Here is an 11,576-nt window from a genome sequence, read left to right as displayed (position 1 = left end):
TATTTCTGGTCTGTCTTCATGCCTTAACGATCTGCTTCCTTAATAGGCTGATGCTATTCTTTTTTGTATATAGAGGAATTGAACTCCTTTATCAGATCTGGGCTCGATGGGTCATCAACTCAGTCTCTTCCCTTAATCCAAAGAGCCAACAAGACTGTTGCAGATTAGTATTGAACTATGCTGTCTCAGCCAACATAGTGGGGGAGGAAAATGTTTTTGAGTTAAAATGTTATGTTTTAGCTGCAATAAAAAAATAATGTGGAGGAAAACTCTGGCCAAAACAGTTATTGGCTGAATTTAGATTTATGGCCATAGCTTTTAAAATGATGTACTTGAATTTTCAAAAAGGTTTTTTTCGATGATGTTAGTGTTAAGACTCAGTTAACTTTTAATCTGCTGTTTTTACAAAATAAAGCTTTAGTAAATATTTAATGGATAAAAAGACAGGAGAAGATTTGTATGTTGCCACTTGAGACCCTGTGAGCGCCAAGCTGTTGGACCTGAGTCTATAATTAAGAATCTTCATGCCACACATTTCTGAGCATGGGATTCTGCTTTGCTCATTGCTTTGTCAGCTGCTGCTTCTTTTTTCCTCTCTAATCGATGTCCTTAGAACTTTGGAGGCAATCTCCAGTATCACTTGAGGGCTAGGAAACTCTATTAAATGCTGATTCTAAAACACTCATTCTCATAGACCACCTCAGTATAGGTTCTGTAGACACACACACATTCATTTTAGTGGTGTTAGTATAGTGCTCTTGACCCACAAGAAGAGAACTGCATGGTAATTGCTTCTAAATAGCTCAAAATGTTTGCCTATTGATGATGCTTCCTGATTTGAAGCAAGATGAATTACTGAGCACTTTCCCATAGACCCACAATGGGTAAAACACTTTAATACAGCTGGCCCTTGATCTTATATCTCTATTTTATGACTTAATTTCTGAAATGAAAAGTAGGCACACTTTATGACTATATCAATGTTCTAATACAAAAAAAACCCAAAACAACTTTTTCTCAAGTCCATTCTCTTATCTGTTCCTTCTAAAATCCTTCCTGCTTGGGATTCTGATAAGAATCAGCATAAGTATCCATGTTGACTGGTGATCAAGAAAGCAAATAAAATGTTAGGAATGATTTGAATAGGACTACTGTGCACAGATTAGCACAGTGATGGAGCTGGATTTATTTATTTATTTGTTTTTAATTTTTATATACCGACATTCTTGTATAATATACCAATCATACCGTTTACATTAAAACAGGAGATGCAGGAAAAAAAGTTACCTTCTGCCTATTCCTTGTCCTCTTTACTTATGCCACTTCAGGTGCTGATTGCAATGTGTGTGTTTTCCTATCATGTATTGATGGACTCAGGACCAACCAGTATAGTGTACTCCTGATAGCAGATCGGAGACGGAGTCAGATTTCAATGCTGATGTCAGCCTACATATACCTGTGCAGGAAGCTTAGCTCTTCAGTAATTTCTCTGTCTCCTAAGCAGATAGGGACACATCCACACACTAGAATAGTGTTAGCAATTCTAAAACAACGAAGAAAGAAAATGTACCTCAAGAAGACAAGCCCCCGCTTTCCTGTGTGTGATACCTAAGGGTCCCTCCCCAGTTGAAAATTCCTGAGGTGATTTCCGAGATCCCTCAGAGGTAAGCCTCGGTCCTGTAGCCGGCTCCTGCGTGGACTTAGTCCCTAGCATTGCCTAGAGGCAGCGGGTGTTGAAATCGAGTGGCGGCGGTGAACGGAATTCCCTCTCCCCCCGCGCGGAGACTGCCCGGCACGAGACCGGGAAATGCCAGACCAGGGTAAGGTAGAAAAACTTTTCTAAGTCTCCAGTTCTCCGAGGCTCGAATTGCAGCACAGAATCGTCCCTTCCGGCATCTGTAAAATCGGGTTGAGCAGCCCTGTCTGGGCTAGACCCCGATCTGGTGCAAGGGTCCACACATGTGGAGACCCTCCGGGGGGGGGGCGGTTGTCGCCATCTTGCCCGTGTGGTCGTCTGCACCATTTTACACGCCCCCTTGATCGCCATATTTCCGCACAACTGAGCTGTGCACACAGCGGCGCAGCGGCCCGCAATAAACGGCCGAGCACATAAATAGGTCCATGCGCACAAAGTGGTAGCCAGTGCGCGCACCCCGCATGCACATCGCCAGCGCAACCAGAAACGCCAACTAAGCCTCTTGAGTTTGAGCCACTGCACGCGCACAAATCATGGCACCAACCGCCAAGAAAGCTAAGGGACAAGCCCTCTGCCCAGCCTGCCACATGAGAGCTGTGCAACCTGAAGTGGCCTCTGCCCTATGCCTGCAGTGCGAAGAGGCTCAGGGGGAACCCAAGCAAGGCCCCCCACAGCCAGTAGAGGGATCTGGATCCACCAATGATAGTACCCTGGACCTCTGTATCTCTGACTCTGTGCCTACTCAGGGGGGCACCTCGGGGGCCTCCGCTGGATTCAAATGGACCCAGGGACCTTTTCCTGGGTGGAATTCTTCAAAGTGCTGCAAACCTTTGTCCAGGCACAATCGGTACCCGCTTGCGACACAGACCCAGTCTCCACCAGGAGCACAAGATCTTCCAAGCGCCTCTTGTTCCTTCCCAGATGCGCCTTATCCAGGAAAAAGCCTCCCCTTAGGGGGCACAGACACCTCCGGGGAAGAGTCTGACTCCCTGGAGGGAGAGGAAATCCTTCCAGGGATGGAACCATACCGAACCATGATGCGATTCTTCTCCAAAGATGAGTTACTAGCTCTCGTGTCTCTAACCCTGAAGACGCTGGCCATTCCAGGTGCGAGTACCACAGCGGAGCCAAAGACAAACCCAGTTTTGGTCGGGTCTCCGTCAGGCTTCCTGATATTTCCCATGCTGCAGGCTGTACAACAACTGATTGCCCTGGAATGGAATGCCCCGGAGGCCAGCTTCAAAGGACTGGCCCTAGAAGCCCTATACCTCCTGGAACCCACGGCCAAAGATCTCCTACAGTTCCCAAAAGTGGGACACCATGGTCTGCGCTATCTCAAAGCGCACTACCATCCCAGTCGAAGGAGGAGCTGCACTCAAGGATGCCCAGGACAGATGTCAGGAATCCATCCTTAAACAGTCATTTGATGTCGCAGCAATGACCCTGCAAATCGCTTCCTGCTGTGCTGTTGTGACACGTGCCTGCTTGCTTCTCTCCAGGGGACACAACCACTTCCGCTGAAAAGAACCGGCAATATCTTTCCTCATGGATGCGACCTCTGACCTGGTGCGCACTACGTCTCCTCCATAGTGGCAGCCAGAAGGCAACTATGGCTCCGAAATTGGTCAGCCGATGCGACCTCCAGGACGAACCTCACGAGAATGCCTTTTAAAGGATTCCTCCTTTTCGGAAGAGAACTGGAGAAGTTAGCCAACAAATGGGGCGAATCCCCATTAACTCAGTTACCAGAGAACAGGAACAAAAGAAATCAGTGCTCCTCTCCCCGAAGAACCAAGGGCATAGGAGCCCAGCATTTTATACCGTACAAAAACACATACCAAGCACCTCGGCCCGCAGACAGGGCCCAGTCCTTTCGGAACAGACACAAGAGGGGAGCTGGCTCAGGTACAGGCCGCGGCCGCACCCCCACAATCAGGCCGATACAGTACAATGTGGTCCGGCGGAGCGCACTGTTAGCCCGTGTGATTGGCCTCAGACTTAATATCATAGCAATATTAAGTTGGAGGGTGTACAGAAAAGCAGTTTTTTCTGCTTTTCGTGTACACTTTCCCAATGCCGGCAGAAATTAAAATGTGCGGCTTGGCTGCACATTTTACTTTCTGAATGGCGCGGGAATAACTAATAGGCCCATCAATTTTGCATTTGCATGTTGCGGGCGCTATTAGTTTCGGGGGGGGGGGGGGGGGGGAGATGTTGTCCACCTCTACAAGTCAAGGCCCATTCTACAAGGGCCCAGGGCAGTGTCCCTGGGTGGAAACCAAGATGCTGTCGCCTGCCGAGATCTGTCGGGCGGCGACATGGTCCTCCATACATACCTTCTCCAGGTTCTACTGCCTTGATGTCCAGGCCCGGGAGGACACAACCTTTGCAAGGGCAGAACTAAGTGGACCACAGGCAGCCTCCCACCTGGTTCGGGAGTAGCTTTTGTACATCCCATTGGTCCTGAGTCCATCTGCTACACGATAGGAAATGGAGAAATTACTTATCTGATAATTTCGTTTTCCTTAGTGTAGACAGATGGACTCAGCATCCCACCCATGGCTGCCCCAGAATCCGGAAAACTTGGGTGGCAGACCTCAAGAACAAGACAAGCATGGGTAAGCCAGGTATTACCCCTAGTTCAAGACACCCATACTTGCCGGGTGTTGGCGTTATTCGCTTGAGTGCATTGGCGGTCTCCAATTTGGAAATCAGTTGAATCAGTCCTAGTTTAATCAAGTTAATCAAGTTATAATAGCACCCACATATCCACAATAGCTTTTCGAGGAGAATACTGAAGAACTAAGCTTCCTGCACGGGTATATGTAGGCTGATGTCAGCGTTGAAATCTGACTCCGTTTCCCATCTGCTATCAGGAGTACACTATACCCGTTGGTTCTGAGTCCATCTGTCTACACTAAGGAAAATGAAATTATCAGGTAAGTAATTTCTCCAATACACTTCAGATCCCCACTGACCAGATTCCCCCTCCTGCCTTGCTGCTAATTTTAATGCTCTTTTAGTACATAGGCTCCAAAGGGTGGGTGTGTGGGGAGAGGTCACAAAACAAGTAAAACGTGACAGCACAGTAGCAAGGCACAAATGGGCAGACTGATCCAGCTGGTTTGTATCTGCCGATGACATCTATGTTTTTTTTTCTTTTGTTTGTGTTGCAGTTCAGACATATTTGTACACACACACACACACACTTGTGTGTGTGTATATATATATATATATACACACACACACACATATATATATATATATATATATATATATATATATTGGTATTTTGGGTAAGAGGTTGATTCCAAATGGAGAAGGGAATTGCAAAAGGCAATGAGTGGAAGAGGGCAGAGATGGAATTGAATAGAAACTGCTGGCAGGCTTCCTCTTCTTGTTTTCCTATCTTTTTTCTTTTGACTCCCCCCTTTTTCCTTCCTTGTTTTTTTTTTTTTTTGCTGCTTTTTCAACACTTTTTTTTTTTCTGTTTTCCTGTCTTTATTTTATTTCATGTTTTCATTAAGTTGATCTTTCATTAAGTTGATCTTTAGGCTTCTCTCATGGAACCTTTTTATATATCATAATTGCTGTTATTTGGAAATTGTGGATATCCCCGCCACATTGGCTTTTTAAAATCTTGTTTTGCTACTCTAAACAAGTTCTTTATAGATTATAACCTCCTTGATCCTTTATCTTTTTCTTACTCCTGGTACTATGATATCTTTTTAGGCTTGGTATTTAAGCTGTGTGTGCAAGGGATCTTTCTGAATAGGAATGATACTCATTATTTTGACAACGCTTGTAGTCTAAGATAAAGGTTATGCTTGTATCCTGTTGACTAGCAGTAACTTGAAGGGACACTAAATGTTGTAGACTTAAGAATACCTAGGGCTTAGCAGCACTATGTAAGTATTCTGAAGGTTGCGTTCCCCCAGACCCGCGGCAAAACAGGCACTAGTTATGAGCATGGTTTTTAATCACTGCGCATGGCTGAAAGTGCCACTTCTGCACGATGTAAAAAAAATTATGCAAATGATTTATGTGGAGAAATCCGCACACATACAGAAGAATGCGCGTATCTAAGCGTGGTAAGGCCTTATGTAATAAGCGTCCGCATCCGCGCTCAAAACCCACACCAATAATCCACGCATAAAAGTGAACGAGCAAACAGGTCTCCCTATTAAGTGAAAGTATGACCCTGGAAAGTAATTTTTAATATTTCAAATAACTGTGCTTGCAGAAAACATGGCAAATATTTTCATGGATGCTAATCACACTGGTATAGCAGTGAGATTGCTGCCTAACTGAGCACCAATCTGTAAGCTCGGGTGCTGACATAGGCACTCAGCCGGGAGCGAATGTGGACGCTCTGGTGTCCAGAAAGGCACCTAGCAAATGTTGCTGCTCAGGTGCTGAGCTAGGCGCTTACTTGGTTGTGAATCTATATGATCAGCGCCAAGAAAGTGCCTAGCTAAGCTGGCTACTCTGACGCCAAGATAGGCGCTCAGCTAGTGGTTTTGAGGACGCTCGTATGCCAACATAGGGCCCCTCGATTTAACGCAGACACTTAACTCGTGCCCTGACCGTGGCGGTAAAAAACCCACACTAGCATTAGCATGGCTCCCTGCACTGTCTATGATTAGCTAATCGCCTTCTTTGCATGCCGTTAGCATGCATTCGTGCAGGAAAAAACCGTGGGTCTGTAAGTGCGTTCTTATGTGCTTTTTCTCCACGCACAAAACCCTTATTAGATCCCTGTATAGGGCTTTGCGTGGGAAACTTGCGTATAAACCCGTGGCAGCTTCAGTGCACCTTATTACATCAGCCCCATAGTGAACCTACCTCCCTGTTGCACAGTGAACACACTGCAGAGGGACAAGTTTCTGGGGGAGGGCGCACAACTGGGGAGGGAATTGAAGGGAGGGAGAAACTTGGGCTCCAGCTTTAGGAGATAGTGGGGAAAATCTGTTTTCTCCCCCTTTTTTCAATTTTGTTTGCTTTTTTTTTTCTCTGCCTTTCAGCTTCTTTCTCTTCTCCATTTAGCTTCTTCCTTTCTGCCTCTCCCTCTAGCCTTTTCCTTGCCCTTACCACTACTTCCCTTTAACTTTAGTTTTCCCCCACTAATTTCAGCCTTTCTCCCAGGACAAGCAGGATGGTAGTCCTCACATATAAGTGACGTCATTAGGTGGAGCCCTATTATGGAACACATTGAGCATGCCCAGCATGCCATGATCCCTGTGTCCACAGTGGTGTCCCTTCAGTCTCATTTTCTCTCGCGCTGCAGTTTGCCTCACATTTAGGAGCTCTGAGATTTTTTCTCACAACTTTTCCTCACGGAAAAACTTGAAGTTTTACTTCACAAATTTCCCTACATGGGTCTCCCTTCGCGTACATTTTCATCGACGCTCGGTGAGTACTGGGTTCCATTCTAAGATCCATCCCCCCGGATCTTAGAATGGAACCCAGCATCTCAACATTCAAGAAAAGACTCAAGACGTGGCTGTTCACGCAGGCCTTTCCTAACTCCAACATTATTTAACTCCCTTCAATCAACACTCTTCGCTAGTAACAGCATTAATAGCCACCTCTTACAATGTTATTGTTTATATATATAATTATCTGATCTTCATTTTCCTTCTTACTCCAAGTTATTGATTTCCTTGTTACATGTAACTGCTTTTCTGCACTATTGTTCAAATTGTAAAGTTTATTATAATTGCACCCCTGTTTCTTGTGAACCAGCATGATGGGACTACTGTCTTGAATGTTGGTATATAAAAAAAACTTAAAATAAAATAAATACTATTCTGTGTTCGGTCGGTTCCTGTCACCCTCACTGTCTGTTCCCGGGTTACCAACCATTTACGGCCCTCTTTTTTCTCTCCCTATGTCCTTATCACATTTGGTCCGCCCCACGATGCCCGCAGGTGTCCTTGCTGCGATCTTCCATCAGGGCTAGAGGGATCGGGGCGTCCACGGTAACCATCAGTGCCGTGGAGGCCACCATTGATGCTGCCATCGATTCCGTCGAGGCCCCCATCGGTCTATCGGGGGTGCTGTCGATACTGTCGAAGCCGCATCGATGTCTCAGTGTCCTCGACTAACGAAAATGCTCCATACTTCAGGATCTCAACCAGAGCCTCCATACTTCAGGAATCTCAACCAGAGCCCCTCAACAACGCCAGGAGGCAGTAGAGGCACGGTGACCATCTGTCCACAGATGACATCCAGGACAGTGGTGTCATTTTCCTCGGTGCTGAAGAATGACCCGGGCCGAGCACTGAAGGAAACATCGTCACCGCCACGGTAACCGCCCGTCACCGCCATCCTGGACTTCGGTAGCAGTTTTTCTTGGTGGCTGGAGAATGACTGGGCCGAGCACCGAGGGAACATCGGTTGCTGGCACAGACAGGTTCCGCGTTCGGTGCCGGCATCGATACCACATTGGCATCGATGTCCATCGAGCCAGTTGTGTAGAGGGCCCAGGTACAAGAGTCTCCATGCTCCTCGGCATTGAGGTGTTCCCCACCGACACCGTGCTGGGTACTGAGCCACCACAAATCCATGTGGAAATGCCAGTAACGCCTAGCCTGCCTCCCCTGTAGCTGTGTTACCTAAACCAACTTCCAAGGAGGAGCTGGACGGTCCTCGTCCGCCAGACTGTCCTTGATGCCTTCCGGAGTCTACAACCTCAATCGATGCCGGCCCCCATACAGGCACCAACAACCGGAGCCATCGATATTCCCGCACCATTGCGACACTGCCATCACTGCCATCACTGCCCTCATCGGTACCCCACCAACGACAGCCTAAGTCATCGAAACCGACTCATCCTTCTGAGCCTCCAAGGGCCCCTATACCTATCCCGGGATCCTCAAAGGGCGACATGTGATTGCTTCGAAATGTCCTTCTGTTGCCAGCAACAGGACTCAGTGCTAGATGGTGAACCTGGCTTACGGCCCGAAGTCCAAGATAAACTAGCTGATCTGCCATGCACCACAGATCATCTCTTCGTGCACAAGGTCCAGCAGACAGTGCCTGAATTGCAAGACCATCGCGACACCCTGCGACAGCTCTCTAAGTTTCTTGCAAATCCTCCCTCCTCGGCTAGAAAACCAGCGAAGAGGGATTCTAGAAGGACCTTTTACCGCTCACATGAGTATTATCCAGCTCCCGCGTGAGACCAACCAGTCTACTTCAAAAAGCACGTACACGTCAACAACTGATACCCAGATCACACCAGCTCTGCCAGTCGGGCAGGCTTTTGGATTTTGAAGCCTTGCCAGAGAACAGAACAGTCCATCCTACTGAGGACCAGGGCTCGGGACACCGTTCCTCGGACACAGCAAGGCAGAGGATCTTAATCCCGCTATTTCCTACTTCCAAGGAAAATAGGCGACCTCCGTCCCATTCCTGGACTTCAGAAATCTCTCAACAAATTTTTTCAGAAAGAAAAGTTCAGTATGGTGTCTCTCGGCATCATGCTTCCCTTACTACAACAAGGAGGTTGACTCTATTCTCTGGACCTTCAATACGCTTCATAGTGAGTCAACAGCATTTTCAATACCATTTCTGCCATTTGAACTAGGTTCGACATCTCGTGTATTACACCAAATGCCCAGCAGTGATTGTCGCTCATCTACGAAAAAACAGCATTCATGTATTTCCTTACCTGGACTACTGCCTGATAAGGAGTCAGTCCAAACAAGGAGCTCTAAATTCTCTAAGACTCACTATAAATGTACTAAATTTGCTAGGATTTCTGATCAACTACCAAAAGTCCCATATGGATCCCGTGTCATCTCCTTGCCTCCATCGGACCAGATCTGGGCACCTCAGTTCAAAAGGCCTTCCGCCCATCAACCGCGCAGACATCCTATCAAACTGTCCACATCTCTGCGCGCATGCAACATAGCCTCAGCCCATCAATTCTTCCCATTGCTGGGCGACATGGCCTCCATGGTCCACGTCACTTCTATGGCCAGACTAGCCATGGGAAAAACTCAGTGGACTTTAAAAATTTCAGTGGCTCTAAGCCATTTAAACGCTTTCGTCCCTGATCCATGTCACCGATCCAGTAACCAATTCCTCAGGTGACCCTTGGCCATGGTCGCATCCATCTTGGGTTTGAGGAGTCGTATTAACAACCTCCAAACCCAAGATGTGTAGACTCCGCTCGATGAACAGTCTCAGATCAATTTTCTGGAGCTTCGAGTTATACGTTATGCCCTTTATGCCTTCAAACACTGCCTCTCACACAAAACTGTTTGGATACAGAAAACATAGTGGCAATGTGGTACTCAAACAAGCAGAGACAACACAGGCTCTTATTGGCTGTACTAGCAAGCCGCGCAGAACTGGGCCCTGGGACCTTGCACACTCCATGCATCTCCCGGGCCACTTATCTAACAGGCATGCCGAACATACTAGCAAACCATCTCAATCGATGTCTCCATCCCCAATGAGTGGTCTCTAAACCCATGTGTAGCGAGCAAAATCTTCTAGCACGGAGGTCAACCAACCATCGACCTCTTTGCGTCCGAATTGAACCACAAAGTGGACAGATTCTGCTCCCTACACAGGCAACGACACGCGTTAGCCATGGATGCCTTTGCTCGCCCCTGGAACAAAGGCCTCCTATATATGTCTCCTCCGATTACCGCTCATAGCCAAAAAGCTCTCGTGAAGCTACAGCAGGACAGGGGTTAATGATTCTCATATCCCCGTACTGGCCTCGACAAGTATGCTCCCCATACTTCATGACCTATCAATCCAGAACCAATTTGCCTGTCCACAGCTCAAACTCATAACACAAAATCACGGCAATTTATACCATCCGAACTTTCAACATCTTTTCACTAATGTTTTTCAGATACTTGTAGCTTCACAAAAAAACTTCCACAAGTAAATCTTACCATTCGAAATGGACAGGATTTACCAAATGGTGTACACCAAAAAGATATTGGCCCTTTTCCTGCACCACTCCATCTCTATTAGGCTATATAGGGTACCTTTTGGATTCTGTCTCCAGACGTCCTCTGCACAGGTACACCTCAGTGCCATTTCAGCATACTATCAGGGAGTAGGGGATGCCCTGATAATGGCTCAACCCCCTTATAAATCGGCTTATCATGGGCTTTCTACAACTTAAGCCACCTCTACGATCACTGGTTTACAGAATGGGACCTAATTGTAGTGCTCACAAGGCTCATGCGTTCCCCGTTTGAGCCTTTGCATTCCTATGACTTTAAAAATTCTAACATGGAAAATTCTTTTCTTCGTAGCCATTGCATCTGCTAAAAGGGTCAATGAGTTACAAGCCCTTGTTGCATACTCATCCTACACTAGGTTTCCTCCGTGATCGAGTGGTCCTCGTACTCACCCTAAATTTCTTCCTAAGGTGGACACAGTCTCTCCCCTTACTCAATCTATAGTCTGCCCACTCTTTTCCCAAGTTCTCACTCTCCCCAGGGCGAGAGGTTTTTGCACACCTTGGATTGTAAGCGTGCACTTGCATTCTATCTAGACTGCGTGCAGTCCATAGGAATCCACCCAACTCTGTTTCTTTGACAAAAACAAGCTGGGAGGTGCAGTGGGCAAACAAACTCTCCAACTGGCTAGCAGACTGTATCGAATTCTGCTATGAGGAAGCAGGCCTTCCTCTCAGGGGTGAGTGAAGGCACATTTTGTAAGGGTCATGGCAATGTCGGTAGCACACTATCGTTCAGTACCAATTGCTGACATCTGCTAGGCTGCGACATGGAGCTGTCTTCGCACATTCGCAGTCCCCTACTGCTTAAATAAGGAAGGCTTGTCAAGACTCTGCATTTGGACAATCTGTCTTGAAAAATATTTTTCCAGTATAATGCCCAACTCC

At 46.9% G+C, this 11,576-nt stretch overlaps 1 protein-coding gene across 1 annotated transcript in view; it reads left to right on the top strand.

Annotated features, from left to right (window-relative positions):
- The window catches only part of VAPA (VAMP associated protein A), a 325,391-nt gene that overhangs the window by 62,948 nt on the left and 250,867 nt on the right, over nt 1-11,576 (top strand). The gene's annotated exons all lie outside the window — the stretch shown is intronic.

The sequence above is a fragment of the Rhinatrema bivittatum genome, chromosome 2 (assembly GCF_901001135.1).
Source record: "Rhinatrema bivittatum chromosome 2, aRhiBiv1.1, whole genome shotgun sequence".
Taxonomy (NCBI): domain Eukaryota; kingdom Metazoa; phylum Chordata; class Amphibia; order Gymnophiona; family Rhinatrematidae; genus Rhinatrema; species Rhinatrema bivittatum.
The sequence above is the reverse complement of the archived record's forward strand: the minus strand, read 5'-3'. Positions and strand labels throughout refer to the sequence as shown.